Below are 19,398 nucleotides of genomic sequence, written 5' to 3' on the forward strand. Positions count from 1 at the left end.
TACAAAAGCATCTTTTGCATTCAAGCCATGGAGAATGGGTGAGGAGAAAGGGCAGATTCATGAATTCCAGAATCCTATGTGAGAAAACACAAATATGCCTACGGCCAACTCTGAGCACAGGGAAAGTGAACAGAATGCAGAAATGACAGTCCCTTAAGCTTGGCAAGTTTTACATTTTTATTGAACTTCATTGCAGTGAGCCACCTTGAATCCCTAAGGAGAAAGACAGGATAGATATTTTAATAAATAAATAAAATGTGTTTGGACCAGTTCACATATTCCTTTTTGCATGCCCATGTATTGGACCAATATTACAGTAAGCTAAGTACTATATGTGGATTTTTAATTTAAATCTTACATTAGAAGGTAGACGGTTAACTTGGTGGTGGGGGACCCATTCAAGAGTTAAGCAGACATGAACAATCAGTAAATGAAAAAGCTGTGTTAGCTAGGAACCCTGTATTTCCTTTCTCACCAGGGCAGATTGTGAGAGCCAAAAAATACTTGGAAGCTTACCTTGGTTTCCACACAATTTATTGTCAATTAACAGTGTGCTACCTGGTAGTTGAGTGGTGTTGCTGGTGCCATTTCCCCTTAGCAGCACTTTTGGATGGAGGGAACCTTTCCTTTGGAACACAATTTTGGTCAGATATGAAATAGTGTGCCCATTATTTTACATCCTCACAACATTAGCTGATCACATGGTGCCTTTAAAAAAAATTATTTATTTATTTAAAATATTTCTGTACCGCCCAAAACCTGCATCTCTGGGTGGTTTACAATGAAAATCATTTAAAACATCAAATCAATTAACAACTAAATTAATTTAAAACATTTTTTAAAATGTAAAACATTTAAAACCCAGTATTTTTTTTTAAACCTAAATTTCCCCCCCTTCTTGTGGATGGTTAGCCTTCCTGTCACCCAGGTTAGCACTCCATAGAGATTTGTGTTTGTCTGTGACAGTGGTATGTGACACATTTTTTCTGTTCAGCTTTGCTACTTCCTTGCCCTATGGTCTTCTTTGTTCTGAATGAGATTGTGGCCACTTAGGACTGCCTGCTATCACATGTCAGGCTGGATAGCTTCATACACCTTCCCACCTATATTGTGGGGATATTGGGCAGTGGTGGTGGTGGGGATCGGGGGTCAAAGGAAACCAAAGGAGTTTAAGCTTGAGATGTAGGCCTGTCAGTAGTTGTCAGCTGCTGTGAAGCATGATAATAAAACCAGCCTTGATTCTGTGTTAAACTCATCATCTAACACTATTAAGAGGCTCTTCACCCTCTGTGCCTTTGCAATGCCCTCCTCACACGCTCACAAAGAGCTGAATAGGAGATTATTTTTAAGTGAGCCAAAGGATCCTTCAGCTTTTCAGAAGAGGTTTTTTGACATTACACTGTATGCAGTCTCTGACTGAAAATGATATTTTTAAAAAGTACAGGAGGGGGCAGGAAGCTGTTTCCATCTTCCACTTGGTTGGCCTGACCCTATTTTCCAAAAAATGATACTGTCTCATTGCTTTATCCTCTATGAATACTCTTTCAAAAGGCAATGCTTCCTATCAAGGTCAGTACCGCTGAGAAAAAGAAACTGTAATGAAACTGTTTATTGTGAGAGGTCAGAGAAAAAGCAGAAACGCAGCACAGTCTGCTAATGTGGTACACGTTCACATATGTGTACTAACCAACCCTGCTAACTTGGCAAAGAGGCACCTTTTACCGTGGCGATTCTCTTTATTTAGCAGGGGTAGAGTAACTGGCCTTATCCACCCTAGCACAGTACCTCCAGTGACTGTTGCTGGTGTCTATCTTGTGTTTCTTTTTAGAATGTGAGCCCTTTGGGGACAGGGAGCCATCTCATTTATTTATTATTTCTCTGTGTAAACTGCCCTGAGCCATTTTTGGAAGGGTGGTATAGAAATTGAAATAATAATAATAATAATAATAATAATAATAATAATAATAATAATAATGGTTAGAATCCCAGTGGTCATTGGCGCCTTGGGTGCAGTTCCAAAAGACCTTGAAGAGCACCTCAACACCATAGGGGCCACAGAAATCACCATCAGCCAATTACAAAAAGCAGCTTTACTGGGAACAGCCTATATTCTGCGACGATATCTATAACAATAAAATTCAGCCATCCCAGGTCCTTGGGAAGGACTCGATGTCTGGATAAAACAAACCAGTCAATAACACCTGTCTGACTGTGTAAACAAGAAATAATGGTTAGAACCTGTCATTTATATGAGAGGATAGTGCTGATTTAGAAATAAAAAGATGTGCTGCATGAACATATATCTGTGGGACAGTTCATGTCAGGAACCAGACCAGACCATCACCCTGGGAATGTGTGAAGCTGTCTGGTTCACAGACCAGCCACATCTGTGAGAATTCACCCACGACATGGGTGTTGTAAATAAACGCATGTATTGCTGCAGTGTCCCTGATTTTGGCTTTATTTTTGGATCTCAGTCATATTAGGGAAATGTGTACAAAACCCATGTGGAATCACCGGTTCACAAAAAAACCAGCACGTTCCACAAGGTGCAAGCTCTAAGGCAGTCCTGTTTGCTGCCAAGGTGATCACATGGGAGATTTTCTCAGGTGTGAACCAGCTCCATATACAGTATGTTCACATGCACAAATGTGTATACGTAGTTAACATACTGCTCAGCCTCAAGCCTGCATTTAGTATCCTACTGTTAAGTAATGTGTATATCTGTGTATGCAAATATGATGTATGTATTCTGTAAACTGTACTCAGCTACTGGCTGATGTATCACACAGCCTCGTATGCACATTTAGTGCACTGTGGGCACTGCTGCATCTTCCTAATGGCAGTTCTGAAAGCGCCCACTTGCAGAAATGCTGGGATTGTGTAAGGGAGCTGTGCAACTGCATAGTCATAATGCCCATTTGGTTGCACAATTTCAGCATTTCTGCAAGTGTGCACTTTCAGAGCTGCCATTAGGAAGCAGCATCTATGCTGCACTAAATGTGTGTAGGAGGCTGTGTGGTATGTCAGCCAGTAGCTGAGTACAGTTTTGAGAACGCATATATCACATTTGCATACACAGATATACACATGACTTAATGGCAGTTTCTCAGTCAACTTTAAAAAGACATATGTGTCTGTACACAAACAGTAATTAATTAATGGCCTAGTTACTGTTAGGCTTACCACGCTCAAACATCTGTAATTGTGATGTTCTTTTTTGTTTTTTAAAGAAGTGTTGTTTTTGTATCCAAATCACTATTCCTTGGGTTCTTGCCAAATTAGAAGCAAGCCGTTGGTTTACATAGCAGTGGCTTATTCCTTACCAGAGAGTATGTCATCAGGCTTTTATATGTACCCTGTGGTGGGAAAGGCTCTTGGTTGCTTGTCAACTGCATACAGTTCCCTTTATATAATATTGTTTAAATGGAATCCTATACTGAAGCAGTGTAATTGCATTCTGCAGACCTGTGCAAACCAAAACAAGTAGACAACTATGAGCCATTCTGGAAAACAGGCTGACAACCTGGGCATATGATCAGCAGATGGGGAAAAACAGAAGAAGGAGTGCAAAGGATGTCATAGGGACAAACCAGTTCAGTCATTATGGTAAAAACTCTCTCATAAAGGGCCCTGGCAGACTCTGTGTGGAGCCAATTTTTTTTAACTGAGCTTCTAAAAACAGCAGAGATTTGCTCCAAAGACAATCAGCAACAGCTTGGTTTGTTTGGCTGCCAGTGGTTGCTTTGGCCTCTCCCCTTTTCCTGTCCTCCAGAACACAATCTCAGAGTTAAAAGTCTGCCCAGCTCCTTGCAATGTTTTGCCCTGTCACTTCCACCCTTACCATTGATCACTAGCTTGGCATGAGTATAGAAAAGCTGCATGAGCAGCTTTGGCTCCTTTTGCCCACCCTTGGCTGCTGTCATGTCTGGTTGGAGCCCAGACGTGGTGTGGTTATACATAGATGGGCAGCCCACAGCTTTCTTGTCAGCATGGAGCTTTCTTGTAATAGGTTAGAGAAAAACAGGAAGCCAGCCCACAGCACCCCAACATAGAAAGCCACTCATGGCTTGCTTTGGGCTTCTGTAGTCACCTTGTCCCCACCCCAAAACTCCTGGTCAGTGTCTGTGCCCAGCCTACACTAGTATAGGAGTGTTGCTGTTGTGGACCGCTTAGGGGAGCAGCAGTGACCAGTAGTCACTAGGCAGGTTTTACTTGAGCATGTCTGGAGGAGAAACCATGGAGAGATGTTGGCTGCCTAGAGCAGTTGCATTACTCAGCTGCTTCTCGGATGCTCTGTGCTGGCGTCTCTGTGGGCAGAGGGAAAGCTCTTGCAACAAGCCGGGAATAAACCACCAGGGTCATTTCGGATATAACACGATGGCAAATTGAAACACTGTTTAAAAAAAGAAGCCAACTACAAACTTTGGTTACAAAGGTTGGTTTGTTGGGCCAAATTGAACCTTAGTTGAATTTCAGTGGTGCGTTTGGATGAAAAAACAAAGCAGGAACGATGAAATTCAACTGAGCTTCCATGTTGTGTCTGATTGCACCCAACGTGTATGCACTTCATACTATTGATGCTGTAGTCAAGTGTATGCAATTATATCTTACTTATTTCAGGCTTAATATCGAAGAATATCATCTGTCTCCTAATGGTGTCTGGGAAGTTCTGATAAGTGAGTTTACAGTAGCTGGGTGTTTCTCTGGGTCTAGAGAATGTGCTGTCTCATGTGCACAATTGGAGAAGTTAGTTTTGTTCCTCTCCTCTCCTCCAAAAGTCATTTTTTGCTTGTAGAAAATATGTTTTTCTGCAAATATCTTTTTCCGCCCAATAATAATTTCCAAAGAAAATGTCTTTGAGGGCTGTGCAGCACTCAGGAACATATTTCTGCAAGCAAGAACCTTTGAGGGGAGAGAAGTGAAACTGGCTTCCCCATCTCCCTCTCCCTGTGCTCTGCTGCAGAACTAGCCTTCACCACCAGTATGCTGTGGCCTCTCTGTGAAGAATTAGCCCACTCTCCTTTGGCTTTGGGTCATGTAGGTCTGTGTGTTTTGCCCAGGACTGCCAAACAAGAAGGAGGGAAAACTCATCTAGAGGTCTTTGTAAAAGTCAAGCTCACTGCTGCAGCCACTGCCCCCTTGTTGCTGGAAGCAAAAATAGCGTAAGAGCCTGGCTTGGTCTTGCCTGCTGGGGAGGAGAAGGGAGGCACCATCTGCCAGTCCCCACCCCCACCCAACCCCACCACCCAGCACCCCTCCATCCCTCACCATTCAGATAAGATTGTGGACTGTGTGGGTGGGGTGTGTGATGCACTGGGGGTATGTGAAGCAGACATCCCAGCGGGGTGAAGGGCTCAATGCAGGGCCTTTCCTCAGGGTCCCCCACAACTTGGTGCTGCCTGTAAATGAAAAAGTTGTGTGGTATTCTCTAGCAAAAAGGCTAGGAGGAGGGCAAAGAATTAATCAGAACACAAAGCTAAACTCTTGTGTTGCTGTAAATGACCTTCAGGAAAAAGAAAAAGAAATACAGCACGAACTTGGCGTCTTCCCACACACAGCTTGTTTCTTGGCACACCTTTTGGAATCCCTCTGCCAGACTTAATAAGCTACATTGACACACAAGGGGGATTCAAAGATCCAGGAATGTATCACTGCATGTGGCATGGAAACTTCTACCCCTTCCCTGATACTGAAATAGGGTGACAGCAGTGGCAGCTGAAGCCTCCAAAAAGGAGGGGGGATGATTCATCCTTCCCACTAGACAAAACTGCTTGCCCTTTGCTGCACCCACCTACCTGTTCCATCCAATTCTTCCCATGGAAACCCCTCATGTTAGCCATGATTTATAAAACAGCACCTCTCTGCGTACAGTACATCTCTGCATAAGGGAAAAGTTAAGGGTAAGCTGGTTGTAGACTCCTCAGAGACATTTGGCTGTTGGAAAGAGAATGCTCGGCCAGAAGGAGTGAAGTAACTTAAGCAAGGCAAAAAACTGAAACAAAGGCAAGGGTTGGGGTGTGAGTCCCAAACACTAAACCATTCTTTTGCCTCTTCATTTGCTGCTCCAGAATCCATTATATAAAAGGAAAAGTAGTGAGGCAGTTAGAGATGTGACTACAGGTGGATCTTGGAGGTTCTGTTCTCCACAACTATCACAGATAATGAAACCACAGATACTGAAGCATTAAGTAAATGGGGATGGCGGGGGGGTTAGGTTCCTAGAGGCTGGGAAACCATGGTAAAAATGGGCAAAAATGGTGGAGGAGATGCCGAGTAAAGTACCCTACCATGCTCCATAGGCCTTCAGCAGTCCAGCAATGCCCCCAGAAGTCCAAATTGTTCCATAATTATGCCTTTTTCATGGAAAAATAAGGTTTTTAAACAAAATGAGCCATAAAATGGCCCCCTTTCCCAAAATGGCTGCCGGAAATGGCCTCCAAGGTCATTTAACCCAACCCACAAATACATGAATTTAACCATTTTAAAAGCCACCCCCCCCACACACACACACGCCACAGTTGGGTGTCAGTTACCCGACCGTGGATATGTGGAACTAAAGATAGTGAATTCATGGATAACGAGGTTTTCCTGTACCTTCACAATTCTGTCTGGCCCCCTTTTGACACCATCTAACCCAGCGGTCATCATCACCACATCTAGTGGCAGTGAATGGTTTAAGGTAGTCATCTTTCCTATTTTTCAAGTGCAGGCCACTTCAGTGAAAAACCTTACAGTGTGAGAGCCATTTCCCACCATACTGACCTCACAGTGCTGCATTTCCCCCAGCACTGGGGTGGGGGGAACCTTAAGAGAAATGGAACCCTGTTGAGTCCCAGCACCACCCTGGAAGGCACACATGGAGCACAGGGAAGCTCTATGGGGAAAGTGCTCGGAACGACTATACTTCCTAGCACTCTTTGTGTACCTTCCAAGACAGCACTGGAGCTCAACAGGGCTCCATTCCCCTTAAAGGAGCCCCATTCAGCAAAGTGTAGCTCTGTGGAATGGGAACAATCACCTCTGTGTAGTCCCATTGGAGCTGTGTGGAGTATTTGGCTTCAGCCCAATAGACAATTAGTCAGAGAGCCACACATACTGGGAGCTGCTGCTGGTCTCCGGGCTTTATAATGAAGAACAGTGCCATAAGGGAATTATGCATTGTGAAGAAGAACTTTCTTCTGCCTGCCCTGCTAATCAATTTCATCAGATGATACAAGTTCTAGACTAGTATTAGTACTGGGAGAGAAGAAAAACATATCCATGTTCTCCACACCATTCACAGTTTTACAAACATCAAATGTCCACTTTTAGTCCTCATAGAGATTTATAAAACCATGCAGAGATCTTCTTATGTAATTATACAACCATTAAAGCCCATTACCAACTGTCTGCCCCACATGCACTGAAAATACTTTCTCTTTACAGATCTCAAAACCTCCCCACCCCCAGTAAGTAACTAAGTTAATTTTATTTATGGTCATTGGCCAACACTGATTCCCCCTCAATAATTATCACACACACACACACACACACACACACACACACACACACACACCAAAAGCTATTTCCCTTCAAAACATTCATTTCCATCCAAAATCTCCCTGTTCAAAAATACCCCCCAAATTAATTTTCTCTTTCAAAACTGCATTCTATATGGCTTGAGATGAAGGCACTTTAAAAACTTTTTCCTCTCATACAATTGTGTGCCTATTAAAATAATCAGCAGAGGCCTTTCTCTGGGTACTGCTATGATTGGAAGTAAGACTGACATAATACATGGCAGGGCCTTTTTGACAGTGGTGCCTTAGTTGTGGAACTCCCTTTCTCTGGCATCTCTCCTGGAGACCTGGTCATTTCATCAGGCTTTTGGCTTGAGCTGAGTCATATCTACCTGGCTTGTATGCTGCTGTGATCTTGTATGTTGCTTCTTCTGTACTGTGTTATAGCTGTAGATGTGTTTTTATTGGGACTTTTCCATTTTGAAAAAAAGGCAACTAAAAGGCAACATGACAGAGGCTATAATGCACAGTGTGGAGAAAATGAAGAGAGAGAGGTGTTTCTCCCTCTCTCACCACTGTGGAGCCTGGGGTCATCTAATGCAATTGATGGGCAGGAGATTTATGACAGACAATTCTTCTGTAAAGTAATTCTTCACATGGCTCATAACTAACTTATCACATTCACGGCCATATGATGTGTGATGATGGCCACTCGCTTAGCCAGTCGTAAAAGGGAGTTAGACAAATTCATGTAGGACAAGAACCGTAAAAATCAATCAATCAATCAATTGTGACTGCAGCAACAGTTAAAGTTCTTCCACTCCCACCCACCCCCACCCCACAGTGGCATGGCATTTGCTGTGAAAGAAAGAAAACACAGAACCAATGCCACTGCCATCATGCTGGTAAGCGCCCCCTCCCCGCTCCGAAAATTGAAAAAGGCATGGTCTCCCATTAAAATTGCCACGGTTCATTCTGTTCCCAACCTCCCCCTGCAAAGTATTCATCAAATATATTTGGTTCAGCAATAGTCTACAATGCTAAAATATGGGAATTTATATTGATATGGTATACCATCGTGCCAATGTGTTGGTAACTGCTTATTGAAAAGGGGCAGATTTGTCAAATTTGGCATGCTTAGGAATATCAGAAGCTGGAGACTAACAGGATATAGATATCACCTCCTGCTCTGTTTGTACAGTGCTCTGGAATATCTGGTCGGCTATTTGTAGACAAAACGTGAGCCAGAGGAACTATAAACATAAACTACCCTGGCAAATATTAGGTTCGTGTGTATGGATTGAACTTCCTTGATTTGTGACTGGCAGTGGAAGGAGACTGTGATGTCCTCATTATTTTCATTGACCCGTCTCTGTATTTCTTTACAGTAGATGCTGTATAATATGAGATGGCTACATATTTCCCACTATACTAGAAGGAAACAAGGGAAAGATGGCCCAAAAAATAAAAATAAAAAGTATAAACAGCAGAGAGACGCCAGTGTGGTGTAGTGGTTAGAGTGCTGGACTAGGACCAGGGAGATCCGACTTCAAATCCCCATTCAGCCATGAAACTTGCTGGGTGACACTGGGCCAGTCACTTCTCTCTCAGCCTAACCTACTTCACAGGGCTGTTGTGAGGAGAAACATAACCATGTGCACTGTTCTGGGCTGCTTGGAGGAAGAGCAGGATATAAAATGTAAAAAATAAAATAAAATAAATAGAAGAATAGATATGAATGGTCTGTGAAACCCTACAATTCAAGGCAAACATTTTCATTTCTTTGATTACCACAAAAGATTAATTTGCAAAACTGGGTTTAGGTAGCAGCTTGACTTTTCTTAACGTCTTGCTTTAAAATTGATAATCGACATTTTTGAGAGAAGTACATCCAGTGGAACATTTGATAAATTCTAATAAGTTAAAAGCTTTCTGAACTATTTTCTTACAAGCTGAGCAGTATTTTTCCATGCTATCATTCCCAAGGGCGATAATGAAGACATTTTCGTATTCTAAAGTGTGTCTTCAAAAGGTTTAGGAAAATGATGAAAGGTCTATAAATCTTTTCTGAGGTCTCCTTGAGCAGAGCTCTATCAAAACATAATTTTCAAATGCTATCATTATCCTGAGCTATATGCCTATATCTCAGCTAAACAGGGAAATACCCCAAGCTGAATAAACAGAAATTGATGTTACAGTGGGTAATAATGTGCTGAAGAGAGAAATGCCATCATAAAATAACTTATGTAGTGTACATCAGCACTCTTCAGTCACGTTTAACATGTTTAATCTTTCTGTGGCCTAATTCACAAAATTACTAGGTGAGGAATAAGGCTTTTCTTGGACTGTACCAGTTCAGATTGCAGGCCGGGGGTTGCATGTATGAATTATTCCTCATTTGCATGCATACAAAACTAGCATATCTGTGAGAGGTAATGCTAGAATTCTTCTCCCTTCATAGCGTTTAGTTTTCTATGAGCAGGCAGTTTTTAGGAGCATTCATTCAAGGGATTTCTTCACTTGCAGTCTGCTGTGGTGCAGTGCAGGAACAGTTTTACTGTTTCATTCTGCCGTTTTTGTGAATTAGGCCTATTACTTATTGAATGCAGACCTAGTGTCATTGCCACACTATTATGCACATATATCTAAGATGGCTCTTCCAGCCACAGCCTGCTTGCACTGTTTGATTTGAAATCTCACAGCTCTTTTAAAGGTGTCTTGGGAATAGGAGTAGTGTCTGGAAACTGAATTGCAGAAAGGTATATGCCTTCTTTCAGTCTGTCACCATGTCAGGGCTCCATAAATGATTATGAAATGAAAGATGTGCCAAATATTGTTTCCAGATTTTAAACAGAAATGAGCAATTTAAAGTGGTGAAATATATCTCCCCAAATACTTTAATTATTTATTTAATTTAAATCATTCCGCTGGATTCCACAGCAGAAGAGGTTCTCATTTATCTATTTGTTGAGTGTGCTAGGAATCTTTGTTCATTTGTCCCCTGCTAACTGAGCAAAGAGGCACCTTTTTAAAGTGGTGGTTCCCTTTATTTAGCAGGGGGAGAGCAACTCCATATCCATCCACAGCACAGTATCCCTCCAGTGGCTGTTACTGGTGTCTGTCTTATGTTTCTTTTTAAGATTGTGAGTCCTTTAGGGACAGGGAGCCATTTAAATAATAATAATATCTATGTAAACTGCTTTGGGAACTTTTCTTGAAAAGCAGTATATTATTAATATTTGTCGTATTCGTATTATCTTTAAGAAAAAAATGAATGAATGCTGCACTTAAGGTCCAGAAATTATAGGAAATTCATGAAAGATTCACTCTTACTATTTGAGTGACTGCTGGTTGGCAGTCTGGCAACCAGCTGTCTAGCAAAGGACCCACTGATATTGCCAGAAATGAAGGAAGCTAGGACCTAGGAACACTGGAGCTGTCACCTGATCTCTTGGCAAGGGGCAGGGCTCTGGTGTAATATAAAATGGCTACCACCAAAAGGCGGCAGGCAGCAGTGGGTAGGAAGAATTTAGGACACAGACAGAGGTTTTTCAGACTGTGGTACTCAGTGCTGAGAAGAGGATGATGCAACCTATGGTTTCTCTCATTGCCTGACATCCATTCTGATTAAATTAACTAGAAATCCTCCTGAAATTTAGTAGTCCTTTCGAATAACCCTTGAGTAATAGTTGATGTCAGCCACTGAATCTATGTCTCTTTGTCTTCAGAGGCAAGTTAGAGAGGGCAGCTCAGCAACCATCAAAAAAGGATGTAAAGATATTTAGATAGTCCCACCACCAGACATTGTTCTTAAACAGCTTCTTCTGCCTAGAAAAAAAAATCTGCAGATAGAGTCTTGCTTGCCAGGTATCCCTGGCTTAAACGTCACTGACAGTTTATACTAATTGGACAGCCCGTCACTTGATGGCATGTACTCTGAACTTGAAGTAGATGATTTAGAATGGAATGCTTTATCTTGTGAGTGTATATATTTCTCAACTTGTTTCGATTTGGGTGCTGGGCAGAACCATCCATCTGGATTAAAAGCAACTGAAGGATCTATTGGCTCCCCTTGTAAATCATCCCTGTGTGTTTATAGCCCTCTGCATTTCGAAGTACTGATGGGAAGAGATACTGGTATTGTTATAGTAGGCAGCATCAGATCGTATGTGTATGACTCAAGCAACAGAGATGGTTGACAGGATTGCCCGTGCACTTTTAACAAAGCAGACATTAGCAATAATATGTAACAATGTGAAACACTTCACTTCCTGATTTCTATATATAAGCTGCTTTTAAAGGTACCAGGGGAAGCAAGGCTGTTTCCCCCCCCCCCCTGTTCCATTGACCATCTTATTGGCAACATGCTTCTATGGTGCTGTTAATCTCCCTTATTTCAATACTATTAATTTGCATAAGTCTTATGCAGCATTAGAATACCAAACAGTGCAATCCTTGATGTTTACTCAGAAGTAAACTTGAGACTTACATCCTGGTAAATGTGTTTCAGATTGCAATCCAAAAGCTGCAATCTTATGAAACTAACCGGGGAGTAAGCCGCATTGAAGACAGTTGAGACTTACTTTTGAGTAGACATGCATAGCACTACAGTGTACAGGGGCATAGGGAGCTTGCCTGCAGCCAGATGACGAAGCCCTGCTGGCGGCTTCCCCACCACTCTTGACTTTTAATCAAACGTGCAGAGCACACATGTGCCCCAAGCCATGCCCCCTGCATCTGACATCAGATGTAGGGGGTGTAGCCAGTACTGGAGATGGGGCCAATCAGCTCCTGCAGAGTTTCCCCAGGCAGTGGTTTGTTGAATAGCTGACTGGTGCGCAGGCAAGGAAAGGAGCTCCCTGACAGCAATTCAACCAACCACTGATTAGGGAAACTCTACAAGGGCTGCCTGGCCCCGTTCCAGTATTGGCCATGCCCCCTGCATCTGATGTCAGATGCAGAGGGCATGGCCACTGCCTGGGAGAGGGTCCATTCAGACACTCTCCCATCCTCCCCAGTCATCATTTCATTTCCCCCCAGCCCAGCCAGCATTTTAATGAAACACCATCTGGGGAGGAGAGGGACCTGCCTCATGCTCCAAGCCAGTGAGTGCTTTGTTTGCTGGCTGGGTGTGGGAGGAGGCAAAGGGGTGCCCTGGCTGAGGGCAAGGAGGTGTCTCGGCAGATCCTCCAGACTTTGGCAGCTAATGACGGTTGTCCCCCACATCTTTCTCCACTGTCCATAGGCCCCTGGCAGTGTATATCTTTCAAATGAGAATAGCAGGACCTCGCTGGAGCAGAAGCAAACTTGTTCGATTTCACTACAACTTAAAGGTTTTAAAATCTAAATAGACAACAGAAATAAAGCTGAGAGCTAATAAAAATTTCAATATATGGATTGTGAACTAACTAATGGAGAACTGTCTAGAGTTACGTAGTTTTTGATTCAACTGCCTGTTTCTTCAACACCAGAAGATTCTGCTCTTCTGCTACTGTATCCTAACGGGAAATCCATTCTTTAGGCACATTATCTCTCATGGTTTTTCTCCTTACTCTTTCTCTAATCCATGGCTGTTTGCCACAGTATGAAATGGAAAAATCAGACAGGAATGACTCCTGTTAAGAAAATTGTCAACTGTTAAGCTCCTTTTGCCTACCCACATATTTAAGGGTCAATTCAAACATGCAACAGTATCATCTCAGCAGTCAATGACACAAAAAGCAGTCACTTTTTAAAATCCACATTCCCTGGATGAAGCTGTGTACATGGGCAGTAATGGATATTTTAGAGGGTGCCTGACAGGGGATGGTTGTCACTGCAACTTCTGCTGTTGCAGAACAGCAGAGGGGCAGCAGTGAAAAATAAAGTGGGATTGTGTCTTTGATAACTTAAAAAGAAAAGAAAGGTTTAATAGATGGGGCTCTGAAAATGAATGCCATTTGTATCCATTCATGCACTGCCACGTTAGTTTCTGAATTAATGGAAGCTGAACCTCAGTTCAGGTTTCATTTGTTCTAGAAACAAATACCTCCTCTGGAGAGTAAAGTTTCTCTGGTATTCAAAAATGGAGCACGAGTAGTTAAACTTATAATCTTTGAAGGGACTTTTTTTTAACATAGGGCAGCTTCACATGATTTTTATTATTTATTTATTTATTTATTTGTTCAATTTTTATACAGCCCTTCCAAGCTGGCTCAGGGCGGTTTACATGATCTGCCTCAAGTCTGATTCCTAGGAATCTCTGGTACACTCCTGACAGCCATGTTGTCAAAATCTACGAAGCTCCAGTTCCTGAGTTGGACTACCAACATTTCCATGACATAACTAACCTACATTTGAAGTTGAGTGGAGAATATCAGGCGAATGTCACCAGTTGGCAGATTCAGAGGACATACCCACCAAGACAGTGTCCGCCTCGAGAACTAGATGTGTGGCAGATTGTGAGACTTAGCTTCATAGCTTCATTTATTTGAGCAGGTAAAAGCAACCATAGCTTCATTTATTTGAGCAGGTAAAAGCAACCTATTGGCAAGTATCAATGATTACAGCAGAAAAGTTAAGTATACCTTGGTAACAGTCTATTAATCCATGTTTGCTTACCTTTGATCTCTCATTTCAATTTTTTTTTAAAAAAACCAAAACCCTAATGTTTATTTATAAACTGCTTAGTTGTGGAATCCAATGCAATCCATGTAAATCGGGTTTGAATCTACATTTCTCTTCCTAAAGAGAAATGAGAAAACAAAATCCCAGGAACAAGATTGGGACACAGCTGCTTCCAGACACAGCCTTTTCCAGATCAGGATCTCTGTCCATGCTCATTTCTCTGCTAGTGGATTGTGGATAATTGTGGATTGCTAGTGGATAGTGGATAACAGTGGATTATAACCTCTTTGATGCAAGGATCTTTGTTTCCCCTCACCCTCATATAATCTCTCATTTTTGATTTAACATCACAGCATCAGCTTCAGGGGAGCTGCTGCCTGAATTCATATTAACCAGAACTTTAGTTCATAATGATTCGGTGGTTTTAGTCATAATTCTCGTAAAGCCAGTGAGAATATACCCAATCATTTGGATTTCACAGGATTGCACTCCATGTGTAAAACTTAACATTTTAAAAGCCTCACAGCCTCAGCAAGACAAAATTCAATTTCCTTAGAGCACTTAAAAGTACTTTACCAAAGAAGGCTGCTGTAGTAAACTCAACTCCCTGCATATACATTTTCTTTGACTTCCTCAAAACAACTCAGAATAATTTTGTCAGGGGGAGAGTATAATTCTTGCTTTTCCTTGGATGTGTGAACATATTTATTTATTTATTTATTTGAAACATTTAATATACCGCCCACTCCAAAGACTCCAGGTGATGTACAAAAACATGTAAGTAAGGCAACATTAAAGATTGCATTCTAAATTAAAGACGAAAGTAGCTAACGGAAAACAAATAAAGTAAACTACAGCGCAAAAGCCTGGTGAAAAAGAAAAGTCTTCAATAGATATTTGAAGATCAGTGAGGAAGGGGCTAGACAAATCTGAAGGGGAAGAGAGTTCCAAAGATGTGAGGCAAGCCAGTTTGGTAGGGGTGTGCAAGAATCAATTTTTTCATTTTAATTTGTACCCAAATTGAAACACCCCTCATTTGTTTTGGGTCAGAATCTGATCCCCACCCCCACCCCCAAATCATCCCTGATTCGATTTGTACCCAAATTTTCTGAATCCAAATCCAAATCAATTTGGGTTGTTGTTTTGTTTTGTTTTGTTTTAAAAAGGTCATGGAGCCAAAAGAGCAGGGGGTAGTGCTCAATGGGTGGAAGCTACCACCCAAATTTGAAGGAAATTGGGCAAAGGGGTGATATTTAAATAATTTTGGAAGTTTATCTGGTAGCAAATGAGAGTGGATTCATGGTTTGTCATTGAAAATGAATCCACTCTCATTTGCTGCCAGAGAATCTACACTCAGAATACCTCAGAAACAACAATACCCAGTACACCATGGGCTTGTGGGTATGGGGGTGGGTGCCACCCTATGTGCACTATGCCACCACTTGCTCTGGGCCACCCCAGTGACCCCCAAGTGGAGTTATGGGGCTGCTGAAACCCCCATTATTCCCTAAGGGTGAAAGCTTAAAGATGCACAAACTTCACAAATTCTTTCAAAATCACCCCTTTGCCCAATTCCTTTGGAATCTGGGTGGTAGCAGGCACCCATTGGGACACTACCACCCGACCCATTCTTCTGCCCCCAAAGCCCCTTTTCTGCCCTGAATATGCCCCAAAGACATGCAAACTTCAGAAATTCTTCAAAAACCAACCCTTTGCCCAATTCCTTTCAAATCAGGGTAGCCCAACCCACTGTGACAATCCCAGGAGGCACCCACAGGCAGAAATGGGCACTGTCTGTCCCCATTGCCCCATAGTGTGGATGCAGCACACATCATCATCATCATCAACAACAGAGCTCTGCAAAGAACAAGGTTTCCAAAGGTCATACACATCAACTGTGTCATTCACTCACCACATCCACTGTGTCCCACCATCCCCCCCACCAACAGAAAGGCAATTGATCTACACACAACAATGTGGAACAACAAGAATGAAATGCACTGCCCCACACATTCCCTCCCAATGCAGGGTAACAGCAACAAGCAAGCAAGCAAGCAAGCAAGTGTGATATCACAGATGCAGCAGACTAGGGCAGCAGACTAGGGCCAACAACAGCATCAAATGTGCCCTGCTCTCCCTCCCTCAAGCATTTTTCATCCACAAGCAACAGAGACTAGGGTTGTGCATTTTGGGTTTTGTTTTTTTCTATTTTGTTTTTGGCCTGAATCTGAAATACCCCCATTTTTTTCTTTGTTTGAAATCAGCCAATCCAAAACACCCCAATTTTGTTCTTTGTTTGAAATTGCAAAATCCAAATCTGAAATGTTTTGGATTTAAGAAGTGGCCACAGGGCAAAATTAGTGGATGGGGATGGTAGTGCCCAATGAGTGGAAGCTACCATCCAAATTTCAGAGGAATTGGGCAAAGGGCTGATTTTTGGTTAATGGTTGAAGATTTTTCCCATAGGGAATAATGGAGGTTTCCACAAACCTATAGCTTTATGTCAGGGGGAAAGGGGTGGCCCAGAGCAGAGTAGGGTGGGTGGCATTGCCCAGTGGGGGCAAGGAAACTGCCAGAATTATTTCAAAGGAATTTGGTAGAGGGCTGATTTTTAAAGATTTAATGGAGTTTATGGATCTTTAAAGTTCTTCCCCATAGGGAATGATGGAGGTTTCCTCCACTTGCGGGGCACCGGGGTGGCCCAGAGTGAGTGGTGGTGTAGAGCACATAGGGTGCCAACCCACTGGGTTCTGTTGTTTCTGAGATGTTTTGAGTATAGATTCTCTGGTAGCATATGAGAGTGGATTCATGGTTTGTCACTGAAAATCTCATATGAGAATCTACACTCAGAACACCTCAGGAACAACAGAACCCAGCACCCCATGGGTTAGCAACCCATGGGGGTGGTTGTCACCCTATGTCCACTTACTCCTGGCCACCCCAGTGCCCCCCAGGTGAAGTTATGGGTCTGCTAAAACCTCCATTATTCCCGGGGGGGGGAACTTAAAGACGCGTAAACTTCAACAATTCCTAAGAAATCACCCCTTTGCCCTATTCCTTTGGAATCTGGGTTGTGGCAGGCACCCCTTGGGGCACTGCCACCCAACTGTTTTTCCCCTCAGGCCGCCTTTCTGCCCCGAATCTGCCCCAAAGACATGTAAACTTCAGGAATTCTTTAAAAATCATCCCTTTCCCCAATTCCTTTGGAATCTGGTTGGCAGCAGGCACCTATTGGGGCACTACCACCTGACCCACTCTTCTGCCCCCAAAGCCCTCTTTCTGCCCCAAATCCACCCCAATAAAATAAACATCACACATCAACAACAGCAGAGCTTTGCAAAGAACCAGGCAGATTTCCAAAGGTCATCCACATCCACATCCCACCCAGAAATGCAATTGATCTATGCACAACAGTGTGAAACAACAACAGTGAAATGCACACTGCCCCACACAGTGTGCACACTGCCCCACTGGCCAATGAGGGTAGGTTTTACCCTTAAATTTCCTCAAAAGGAATAAGGAGGCAATTGCCAGCAGATCAGCCCATGCTTTCGCTGGCCAATCTGCCGGCTGGAAGGGCTGGAAATTCAAACAAATGTCAAAACTCATAATGGAGAGTGAAGGAGAAAGACTTTTTGTGATTGCAAAATGGAGTTCCAAAACAGCTGAAACAACAAAACATTTTGTATCTGAAACAGGGGTGTTTTGTTTCAGCTACAACATTTTCTTTTTTCAGCACTGAGTGTTTTGTTTTGGCTACAAAACAGCCGAAATGGCCTGTTTTGGGCACAAAGCGTTTTTTATCCGAAACAAAATGCACACCCCTAACAGACACACAGCTACATCTGTGGCACCCGGCCACAAAAGTGGGTTAAGTAAGGATGTAAAACAACATTCTTTCAGTGGAAAGCAAGGTTTGGCCCCAATCCCACCAACACAAGTAGGAGAGTGATTATGATGACAACAGCACACAATTTTTGGGCACATTTCTTTGACATTTCTACAACAGATTGGAGCCTCTGGCACCAGCAGCACAACCTATTGTAGATGCAAGCAATCTAGTTTGAATAAAAAATGCTGATGATGCTAGTCACAATATGACCCAATCTTCATTGCAAAGAAATCCACAGAGAGCGAGAACCTGTCCTCTGCCCATATATGAGGTCCCCAAAAAACACAGGCACAACAAACCAAACAAAGGCATTAGGGGGGAAACATAGTATACCTGTGCATGTGTGCTCTGTGAAAGTGGGTTTAGGGTTAAATTTTTAGCCATGGCTTCAGAATGCTATGTGCTCTCTAGGTCTGTGTGGGACAGACATTTGTGAGGGCACCAGCAGCAAGCTCATCCTTGGCTACTGCTGGAGGTGGGGGTGGGGGTAGGTGAGTGCATGTGTGTATGTGCTGCTGCTTCAGTCACAGTCCTTCCATGGGTGGAAAAAATCAAAGCAAAGTCTCAGACAACAAACATTAAAGAGAGAAGTGAAAGTCACATTACAAAACAGAAATGCATGAACAACTCATCGTCATCACATAATCAGCATCAGCAAGCATCATATTTTTATCACATTGACATACATCATTTTCATTTCAGCATCAATTCAAAGTAGTCAATGGAAGCAATTCTTTCATATCAGCATGCATCTTCCAAAACCCTCCCTCCTGTCTCTCCCCCAACACCAACAGCCTCTGTGGATGAGTGGTGGTGGTGCTGCTGGGCCATAGTGGCGCCAGGCTAGGACGCACCACCCTACTCTGTCATGGGCCGTGTGGTGTCATGCATGGTTGAATCAAATCAAACAAACACTATTCAACATTAAAGGGAAACAAAGCAAACCCTCTGTGACAGTGTGCTCCGTGTGTGTGTGTGTGTGTGGGTGTGGGTGTGTGTGTAGTTTGACATAAGCATGTGTGAGACATAGCATCCCAGAAACGTTCCTGTGCCTACACATGCTGTGGTGGATGGTGTGCCGCTTCTGCCTTCCGGCCCTCAGGATTGGGCAAGCAGGTGCTCCTGCAAGAGGGAGGGATCCACAGATGTATGCTGCTGAGAGTGACTACAACTCCCATTGTCCCTAGTCTTGATGGTGGCTAGCCTTTGCAACCGTAGGGAATGGGAGTTGTCGTCTCTCTCAGCAGCATCTGGGAGAACCCCTCCCTGATGCAAGCACTCACTTGTCCTAGCCCTGAGTGCCACCACAGCAGTGCCCCATCTCACCATTCTCAGGCTGGCAGTGTGGTGGTGCCTGTGTCTGGATGTGTCAGCAGCAGTAAGGGGCAGAGACTTTGA

This window comes from Hemicordylus capensis, chromosome 5, assembly GCF_027244095.1.
Source record: "Hemicordylus capensis ecotype Gifberg chromosome 5, rHemCap1.1.pri, whole genome shotgun sequence".
Lineage (NCBI taxonomy): Eukaryota > Metazoa > Chordata > Lepidosauria > Squamata > Cordylidae > Hemicordylus > Hemicordylus capensis.